The sequence below is a fragment of the Drosophila novamexicana genome, unplaced genomic scaffold, assembly GCF_003285875.2.
Source record: "Drosophila novamexicana strain 15010-1031.04,08,12 unplaced genomic scaffold, DnovRS2.1 tig00000009-arrow-pilon, whole genome shotgun sequence".
Taxonomy (NCBI): domain Eukaryota; kingdom Metazoa; phylum Arthropoda; class Insecta; order Diptera; family Drosophilidae; genus Drosophila; species Drosophila novamexicana.
Genome location: NW_020824766.1, coordinates 809,148 through 819,885, shown reverse-complemented (window position 1 = coordinate 819,885; position 10,738 = coordinate 809,148). Strand labels below are relative to the sequence as shown.

General features: G+C 36.7%; 1 long non-coding RNA gene across 1 annotated transcript; it reads left to right on the top strand.

Moving 5' to 3' along the window:
* The first annotated feature begins 61 nt into the window (after window positions 1-61).
* Window positions 62-550, top strand: LOC115769658. The gene is made up of 3 exons (XR_004018772.1): window positions 62-155; window positions 207-349; window positions 410-550. It is a non-coding gene; the product is annotated as an uncharacterized LOC115769658 (long non-coding RNA).
* Window positions 551-10,738: the final 10,188 nt, after the last annotated feature.

The following is a 10,738-nucleotide window of genomic DNA, read 5'->3' as shown; positions in this document are numbered from 1 at the left end:
TGTTTAGTCAATCAGCCACAAGTATTCCGATATTAAAGGAAAGAAAGAAGCTGTCAACTATTTAATGAATAAATTTTTGTTTTTAATATTTAAACCCCGGATACCAGGACAACCGAAGAGATCGCCTGCATTGCCGCTGTGGCGGCCACACGCTGGTAAACTATTTTCATTTTTATAAGATTTTATCTTATTTAATTTAAGCATAGTTTTGTCTCTCCTGCTCTTTGACCCCGCTCGGCCTGACAGCCACCTCTTGGCCCATCCCTTGCGGCTGCAGTCGACTGTCGTCGACATCTTTGCGCCACTTTGTCCTTTGCGCTGCGAACAATTTAAAGCGAAAGTTACCAAAGTATTAAAACTTTTCTAGTTACTTGTTAGTTAAATAATAATGCGTAAAACGAACCCCTAGCCCTTGCCCTTATCCTTTCAACTTGCTCCTGCACACACGGCAACAAAAATGCAGCGGCAAATGCAATTTAATTGAAGCCAATCCTGCACATGTAAGAAAAGGTGGAAATGGCTTATATGACATCTGAAGAAGACGTGAAGTCATTTAAAAAAAAACTACAATTTAGAAGGCGTGATTCTATTATTTAAGCTGTCGGAGTTATAGATTTCTACGGTGTATGCACCCCAAGAAGATGTCAGCAGGAAAAATGAGAGCTTTGCCTGATGCAGATATTATTATTCTCTTATTAACGTTTATTTAATTTGATTCCAACATCTGTTTGTTTTCCCTTATTTAACTAAAAACTTCATTTAAAAAAAGTCCATTTTTGTTTAAATTAAAATATATATCTACATATTTGTTATCCCACCTCACGCATTAACTCCTTCACTTAGATGGCATGCGGTTGATTTTAATAAATTTCTCGAGGCATTCAGCGCCCGGATATAAATGCAAAGTAAAGATAAAGCTAAGTAAATTTATTTAAACAATTTTCACCCATTTGGAGCATTTATGTTGAGTTTTGTAAACGCTTTACACAATCGGGACCAATGTCCAGCGGCGACAAAATGGCGCCAGCTTCGCATCCGGCAAGCAAACAAAGCCAAAGTTCTACGAGGAGGCGACAGCCGACCCTTGTTCTTCATGTGCATTTGTGTGTGTGTATGTGTGTGTGCGTGTGTGTGCGTGTGTGATTCTGCTGGGCTTTCTATTAGACAAACACACACACACACACACATACACACACGCACGCATATGCAGACATATGTGAAACCTTCTGTCTGACTCTCTGTCTGGGCCTCTCTTGGGCTTTATTTGACTTTGGTAAAAGCCCCGCGGCCACAGACTGACGCCATGGCACGTGTCCTGATTATATGTGCCAGTTTTTTTTCTATCTTATTTTTCTTGTCGCTTTTTGCTCTTGTATTTGTGCTTTGTATCATCTTATTTGTACAACTTTTTAAGTCCTCCATGCATGTTTTTTCTTCACATTTATGAGTTAGGCTTGTTAATATGCGCAGGACCACAGACCTGCTTTAAAATGCATCAGTGATTTATGCCAAGTCAAGAAAATAGGTCAAGATTTCTTTTAGTTTGGTCTTTTTCTTTGTCAGAATAAATTATGTCCTCAAAGTTTTTATTAAAATAGGAAATGATGTTATCATATAGAGCCAGAAGTTTTTTTTAATATGCAAGCAAAACCAAATCTTCTTTATATCAATATAACAAGCTGTATTGATGCCAGCTTGGACTTGGGATATTGCAAACTGGGGTTGAGTTGCCTCAAAGCACAATTCTATTAAGGATGATGACTGTTCCAAGGTTATTTGGAAATTGTACTCCTTAATGTAGTCTGGTTGTGTCTTGAGTTTGTGACAGACGCTCGAGTCACCATAACGACCGACTGCGAATCCTAGCCAACTTGACCAGCGAAAATGTTTACACCCTAGTAAGCTGTGAGGTACTGATAGACGATTTTAAGGGTGTCTATTCCACGACGACTTAAACATTCATCTTTTTCTGACCTCTTTAAGCCGCAAAGTATTGTGTAAATAGATTAGGGTCTCTTAAATGTCCCAGCCATAGATTAACAACAATTATATACTGTAAAAATATGAACATAACAATAACAAAAGTAATAATTATAATAATAACAATAACAACAATCATAATACTAATATATACATTTCGATCTGAAAGGATGAGAGGAAAGTAATGATAACATTTTCAATAATATTGATCGTAACAAACACAGTAACAATAATAAAACTAATTATAACAATATTAAAAAAAAAATGATAATAATAATATTAGAAATGATAACAATAAGATGAAGAATAATACAATTAGAAATAATAAAAATAAAATTTATGACAAGATTGACATAAAATTATTATTAATACGAATAATTATGAAAATTCGAACAATAATAAAAGTTCCAATTCTAGTTATTATAATAATCTTCCATAATTTTACAAAAATTTATAAAAGTAGAAATACGAACAATATTTAAAGATATTTGATTAAAGACTTAGATAGGTTTAGCTTATCGCAAACGCATCTAGCCATAATGGTTGCACAACCAAAGCGCAATTAGCCAACTATTTTAGTGGCCCGCACGCAACATTAAACACCGCTTGATTGCATTTCAATTAAAGTTGCATTACGCAGTATAAATTCAAACAATCGCCAGGTAAAACAAATTGCCAGCCATTTTGTGAGAAGCTCGTGGGGTACCGTAACAATGTCGTTATTTATATGGCACAACACGGGCTTACACAACAGCCAAATACCAGCAGTGAGGGAGAGAGAGGGAGAGAGAGAGCGAGGGGCAGAGAGAAAGAGAGAGAAGAGATGCCATAGGCTGGATAAGCCGCAAACAATTTGCAATGTGAGCCGACGGCGGCGGTAAATGTTCAAAACTAAATAGAAATGTGCAGGATATGTGACAATTTGCATTTTTATACAAACTATTTTGAGCTCAATTATGGGGCCCACCTGCCAGCCAGGTAAAAGCCATTTCCATCTAGCCCCCTCTCTCTCTCCATCCCTTTCTCTGCAAAACTCTTTGGAGAGGCCTAATGCAGTTGCATTGGGCTTCATCAGCGCAACGGCTGGGAGGCAGGCATGCAAGAAACTCATTTTGTTTTGCTATAAAACACGCGCGGCTGCTCATGCGATGCTTTCAAAGAGTTGGGCGTGGCCACCCCCAGCAAATGCATAGACATTACATTGCTTCACATATTACATATCCATATTTTATATACACAATATATATGTATATATATATATATATATATATTTGATGCCTGGGAATTTATGCATTAGTCGCAAGCTGCCTGCCACGCCTCCAGCTGCGCCTGCAGGTGAGCAGATCCTTAGACCTAGCTTTGGGGCCATCAGACATGTAAATTAACATAAGCAGCACGCGTTGAGCTTCAAGTGGCGCAGCCTGCAACGTCTTTTAGCTAAGACTCTTTCAGGCTCTTTGAGGCTGCTCAAAATGCGCTTATGGCTGCAGGCTAAGCTCCCTGAAATTATGCAATTTTTCCTACACTCCGTGTGGGCGCGTGTGCGTATGCGTTGCTTTTTCTTGCGAATAATTTAGAAAACACGTTTAAATTATGCTAAACTATGCGCATATGTTAAAGCTTGTGTTTTGTGGCGGGCAAAGATTAGAGATAGACTATTAGATAAAAAAAAGAAGATAATAGCATTTGGCAGTGCGGATTGAATGAATCCCGAGAGCAATCAAAATTAGAAACTTAAATTAAACGAAAATCTCTTTATTTTTTCGTTAAGCAGAGCGTTTTTTAAAGCTTCAAGCAAAACTATTTGCATCTAATTATAGTTGAAATACATTTTGCCTCTTTAGTATGTTTTATATTTGATTGTATTTTATACTTCGTATCCGAAAAACTTGAAATATTTTCTGGATATCTTCGGAGACTTTCCTCTGGCCACTAAATAATATAATGGTGAATGTTTATAAGATTTTGCATATACATATATGAGAATCATAGTGTAACTTATAAATCTTGAGTTTGATCGGTATCAATAAAAAAAATATAAACAAAAAGAAGATTATTATAATTTAAAAATGTTACACACATAAAAGTTGAGCTTAAACTAAAAAAATATCGTACACAGTTGAAATTGTGATTAAATCTTGTTTTAACACTGTTAACATGCATATTTATATACTTTGAGTATTCAGCACATAGGATAACTTCAAATACATGTATGTGTCTCTTTCAAATAGTCCCCTGGCTATTACCAGCTATCAATTTGTTAATCCACCTGCTCACTTGCCGCTCAGCCGGTCTGAACACTCGGGAAGAAAGAGAGCATCAACCACAGCCCCATGTTAATTAATGGCCACTGCCGTGAAAATGTAGAGTGCAAACGCAAACGGTACAAAATCCACAGTTTATGGCCAATAATAAGCACTGTAAACAGGGAACAAAAAATGAAACGCTACAAGTTAAGCTTGAAAAACAAGCAAAGATGATGTCCATAGGAGAAAAAAAACGGGCAACTGCCTTTAAGCTGATCGAACGCTTTAAAAAACGCGCTGCTCTGGCCAGTATTTATGCACTTGCTGTTGATGCTGCTGCTGCTGCTGCAGCTTAAATATTTTTAATTGCATTTCACGTAATCACCCGACACCTACGCAAGCCCCGCAGCAAGGACATCAGCGGGAAACGGTCCCGAACAGAGCCCGGCTGAAAGCAGAGCACATTTTTCCAATAGTTAATGGCAATTTGCTGTTTTGCTATTTACGCCAATTATCCTGCATTTACAGCAACAACAGAAGCCGGCAAAAGCGCCAACATGAAAGCCAATGCAAGTCAACAAAAGCAGCAACAACAACAACAACAACTTGGCCAACCAGCCATGGTAAAGTGCAAGTCGCGCGCATTGCTGCGGCTGCATTGTGTGAATGAGAGTGTGTGTTTGAGTGTGCGTGTGTGCGTAAGTGTGTGGAAGTGTGCGCCGTGCAAACACATCATAATTGAAGCCTTCAACAAGTTTCACGTACAATTACAAACACCTAGCAGGTGCAAAGCACAGCGCTAAAGACCCAGACTTGAACGACTAGTTGGCTGGGCACATGCCCAACCTGGTCAGCCGGGCAGAGGAGCTGCACTGTGCGAGAGATTGGCCTTTGTCATAGCATGGAGATTGCGGCCAATTTTGTTCAACTAATACACAAGAGCAAAGTCGCATTAAATTCCAGACGAATAGCGCAGATATGCAAACAGTGAAGCTCGATTATAATGAATAAATCGGGCTAAATGTGTAAAGCCTGTTGATAATATGTTATTATTTGAATGTATTTAATGCCCATGAAATTGAAGTTTTGTGTCTAACCAGAAAAGGTTGCTAACCTCTAAATGAGCTGGCCTCTATTAAAGCAAGTTGAATTGCTTCTTTCTCTGGGCAGGCTGTCCGCAAAAGCCGTTTAGTTTGTGGCTTACGCTTGAAGGCCATAACTCAATGGTGGTTTAAACAGCCAGAGGGGCGTCGGGTCTAAGCTCTATTAGCATTGTATGCCATATATCAAGCATTCGCACTGTGTGCTCAACTATTTGGCTTAGCTTTTGTTGGCAAAAGTCAGCAATAAAGCCAGCAGCAGCTCCATTGGCAAAAGACAAATTAACAACAAATGCCATAAATTGCCCAGCTCGATATGCGAAGCACCCAGATAATACGCCCCGTACTTGATCACCACAGTGCCTGCTAATTGTCAATAGCTATTTATGACCATTGTCACGTTTGTGCACTGGCCGTGCCATTTATCTCGAGCATAGACAATAATCAAACAGCTTTGGGCATTTGTCAAATGCCGAACAGGTTAAATCGTGCTAGAAAATATATATTATCAATTGAATTTTAAATGAAACATAAACTATTTGCAGCACAATTTGGCTGAATAAATGTTGTTACCAAATCCCTCAATAATCGTATTTATTTTGGCTTATGTTGCGGAGATGAGGGGGTCTCTTCTGTGTTTAGCACAATGAATAATTGATGTAATTGATGTGTTTACATACAGAGACCCAACTGTAACTATTTAATCACAACCTGTCACAGGCACTCATTATAACGTATTCCATGCCAGCCAACAGTTGTCATTTGTGGTTAAATAAACAAATTACACTAATCAAATAATAATAATATTCAAACCTACATTCAAACCAGCAGCCACCAACTGCCCATCTCAATTCTTGTCATGGTCGAGTTGAAAGAAAAGTTAGACGAGAAAATAAATAATACATATAAATGAATGCGGGACATGGCAAAGTAAATATAATTACAGGTCTATGGAATATTAAATGTGAGTCTATTAAAATCATTATGACTGCACACTGTGTGCTCAATATTAATGCATTAAAATTACTATTACTCATTATCATTTATTTTATATATTATTTATCGGAATGGATAAATGGATTATATGTCTATATATTCTATATGTAGTGCTGGGCATATTATTAATCATATCAATAAGAGAAAGTAAGGATATTTTAGAAGATTTAATACCCTATATATATATATATCTATATCCCTCTTACAGAATAGCGAAAGAGTGCTGAGTTTAATGTAAATATCTATATCTATATATCTCAGGAGAGGTCGTCTATGCGTTACACATACCATAACAAAATATTATATCCTCAAAAAGGGTATAACACTATATTTGTTAAAAGTACAAAACACATTTAAATGTATTAAATTGGCACTCTCCTTTGTTGTCTTACTAAACTAAGCGGCTAATATAATCATCTAGTTATCTATTTGAAATATTTCAATTATAGCCAAATAATTGCCATTTTTTATTTGTTTACTAAGCCGCTTGGCTGCTGCCCTAATTTAACGAACTATTTGATGGCCCACGGCGTTTAATCAAATTCATATTGGATTGTCTTGTCTGCTGCCGATTGCATTTTATTATTCGCCCGAGGTGCACAAATAATTGGGACAATTAAAAAGTTATACAGCTTCGTGCAGCTTAACTATTTTAACTGATTTTATCAGTTCAAATGAGCTCCTTCTATGGACTACTCACATTCCTTGACGCCTGCTGTCGTCCTTCGACTGGATGTTATTGCGGCTTGTGCTATTTATTTTTAATCCGTCCACCCGACATTCAGTGCTCAGCTAGATAAGTAGCTTGGGTAATGGAAATTGGAAGCAGGACAACGATGTCGATGCTAATGGAATTAATTGCTATTTCCGCGTTTACTGCTAATAAAATTACTAACCCCAACAAGAGGACATAACAACAGCAACGGCGAGTTAAGCTACGCCGGGCGAATTAAACAAAAACTCGAATACTTTAATTAGCTCTGAAGTCAACATTCTTTCCAATTGTTGTTATTTCATCAGCTTGCAGCCTGGAGCAATAAATGCTTTAGTACATTCACAATGCAAAATTCAAAGAGCAAATCGGGGATTATGAGGGGCTTACAATAAGTAAATGAGTTCGAAATGCGTTTGGTCATTGGGAATTAAATCGACCAACGAGCACAGAATTACAGCAAATCCCTTGAATAAGTATGTAAACGTGTGAATTTATGTTGAATGCCTGAGGCAATTTGCGCAAATTAAATTGACAAAAATGAAAAGCCAACTTTATGCAAAACACGCCAATTATAAACAATTTAATATGTGTTGAAAACGATATTAAAGTTTTGTCTTTTTCTCTTACTTATTTACTTGCTTCGGTTTATTTCTACTGTGTTTTGTTATGTTTAATCTCTTTCATTCTTTAACATTGATTCTCTATCTCTCTCGTGTTATTAACCGTACCCTTATTCATTACTTGCATTTATGAAAATCGCATAGAAAGGCTATATTTTTAAAAAACCTAATATTTACATTCAGAAAATTTGGTTCTTATTAGACTTACTTTTATAGCCTTAATCAATTTGGGCCTCTTATTCGCCCTTGCCTTTATTTAATATTCTTTAAATTTATCATAAATCTGGCATGTTGCCAATCATGAGTGTTAATCTGGGCAAGGAACGGCCCTATATCCTTAGTAATCGAATTAGGTTTATCAGTTTTACACAGCTGTTGCTCGACTTGCCCTGGCGTTTGATTGTCTATGTAGGCGCTTTACTACTACTTAAAAGCAACTAACTTTCCCCATTTTGTCGTCACACCCTGACATTGCCACGCCCACGCAACCAAAAGACGACTCGTAATTGCATTTCCTATTGATTTTTCTTTTTTTGTTATACAGCTCATCCGTTTGGTATGCGTGAGCGCGGTTCAAAGAGAGTCTGAAAATCGAATGGAAATTGATTTTCAATTACAGACACGCTTTCTTGAAGGTGCAGCGTGAACGCAACTGACATCTAAGACTGCAACGAATTAATTAAATATTTTATAAATGAACAGTGTAATTATCGCTTTCCATTACTTTTTATCTGAAGTTCATTGTTGTGGTTTCTCTTGACTTGCCACCTTCTCGCATTATTACTCTTTTTTGCAGCTGCAGGATTGTGTTTTGATACCCTTAACATTGTACAAAATAGAAGCCATCTACGATTTTAAGGGTAGTATATACAAAGCAAAAAAAAAAAAAAAAAAAAAACCAAAATGACATCCGTCATGAAAATAAGTTTAGATTTAAGCAAGTTAAATGAGTTTGTCCAGGAAAGGTGTTTACTAGGAACTTGAGAACTTTTTACTTGGTTTTTTTTATATTTCGCCTGGTTTTCGAGAGCAAAACTTTATTTTTTTTAATAATTATTAACAATAAAACCTAAATGTCTTAATATGATTTGATTTTCAGCACGGCACATTCTATACTTTTCTATAGAGTATGCCCCAGTCAAGCCCTTTGAATAAGACAATTTTTGATTTTATTTGATATTCTTATTTGCATCAAAGTTTTGTTGTTCATGCTGTTGAAGGACCTCGCCTGAGTGGAAGGTTGTTTACAAATTGTGTACATTGAGATGTGACTGGGAAATGTTTTTCATGTTTCCTGTTGGCATATGCAACAATTGCATTGTATGCGCCCGAGCAGAGGGCTGCAGCAATAAGTTTTTCTCAATGGTATATGAGAGTCGCACAGATAGTTTTAATAAAATAATTTATGGGTGTGCTCGGAAGTTAAGGTAGTTATTATCTGGAATTGAAGGGTGCCCTCATAGAGAACTCTTGTAGGGCATGCTTTATTAAAGCAATCGTTGTCTAAGATTGGTGGAGTTAAGAGTTTTGCAGTATGTTTTATGATGTTTATTTCCTGTACACATCCAAGCGAGCAGAACTAACATTTTTGGCATTTTCGCAAGTTGTCGTTGGCTCGAGTTTAATATGCAAGCATTCATTTGATATGTGAATGCAACACGTATTTCCCATAGCATTCCTGTAGCTGCCCAGCCACTGGAGATGCAACCTTTATTGGACACTTTATATGGCAGCTACAAATGAATTTCCATAGGAATTGCATATAGCACATAGCATGCAAAGAATAAAAAAGATTTGCCTGCTGTCCTTGGTCCAGCTCTATCAATATATATATATATATGCATTTTCAAATGGGAAAGGGGACAAGTGATATGTGGGCCCTGTAGGCCCGTATATCATACCGATATGCAATTAAAATATTGTCAATTGCCAAATTTTATGGCACGAATGCGGACTGCGGCACTTGTCGCCGTAGAGCTAAGGGTAAGATTTGTGGTCACATAAATTGTTTGAGGGTGTAATTCGATTTTTAATATTTATAATAGTTTTCCTGTTCGCCACATTTTGGCAATTCCCACTGTGCCAGCGCTTAGCCATGTTCAATGCTTTTAGTGTGCCATAAAGAAAAAAATACAAATATCAAGCACACAGAAAACAGCTGCCCATTTCTGCTTCTTACTAAAACGTCTGTGTGTCGTTTGTGGTTCATCTTAAGCTTTACATTTTAGCCAAGTTGCGCTCATTTGTATGCTACGTATTTCTTATGGCGCCGCATCTGGCAAGCAGCTTGTCTTACATACGTATATATGTATTTATGTGTGCGTGTATATCTGTGTGTTGACTTTCTGCGCAGCAAAGAGCATGATGACAGCAGCCTTGCCGCACATTGTTGTGTATTTGCGCCTCAGTTGCATTTGAGGTTAACAAAAGAATTTTTCATAATTGTATAAGATCAAGATGTGTCTACTTGACTTTAACAAGGCCTTAACAACACTATTATTACTGCTTCAGTCGTAAGATGAGCAGAATAATATCTATACTTTACAAATTGTACAAATATATTTGTTCCGCGCTTCAAACCATGTCTGCTTACGCATTTCATAAGATGTGATAAAGTGTTTCACAATATTTGTTTTTAGCTGCTTGACCAACACTTAAACGCAACCCTTTGCAACACTTGAAATTGTAATTGGTGCTATTTTTGCAATCAATTAGATGCTTAAGTTTTAAGTATTCTTAATTATATCTTAAGTATTGGCATCTAATATAAACACAATTTCCTATAAGTCGATTGATTTTGTTCAAATAATAGATTTCATTAACTCTCAGGAGTTACCCTTGTTTTAAGAGTGCATTAAAATTTTGAAAGATCGGTCGAATTTAGTAACTGATATGGCAAAAAACTCGGTTTTCAAAGATATTTTCATAAAACTCAACATTTTCGAACTGCACTCTTTCCCTTCCGAAAACTTCAAGCAATAGCTGCTGAAATCTGCCGCGAAATTGAATCCAAACCCTATTATTGTTATCTATTTACATAGTTTAAAACTATATATATTTGTAGTTCTCTGAAACGAGTAT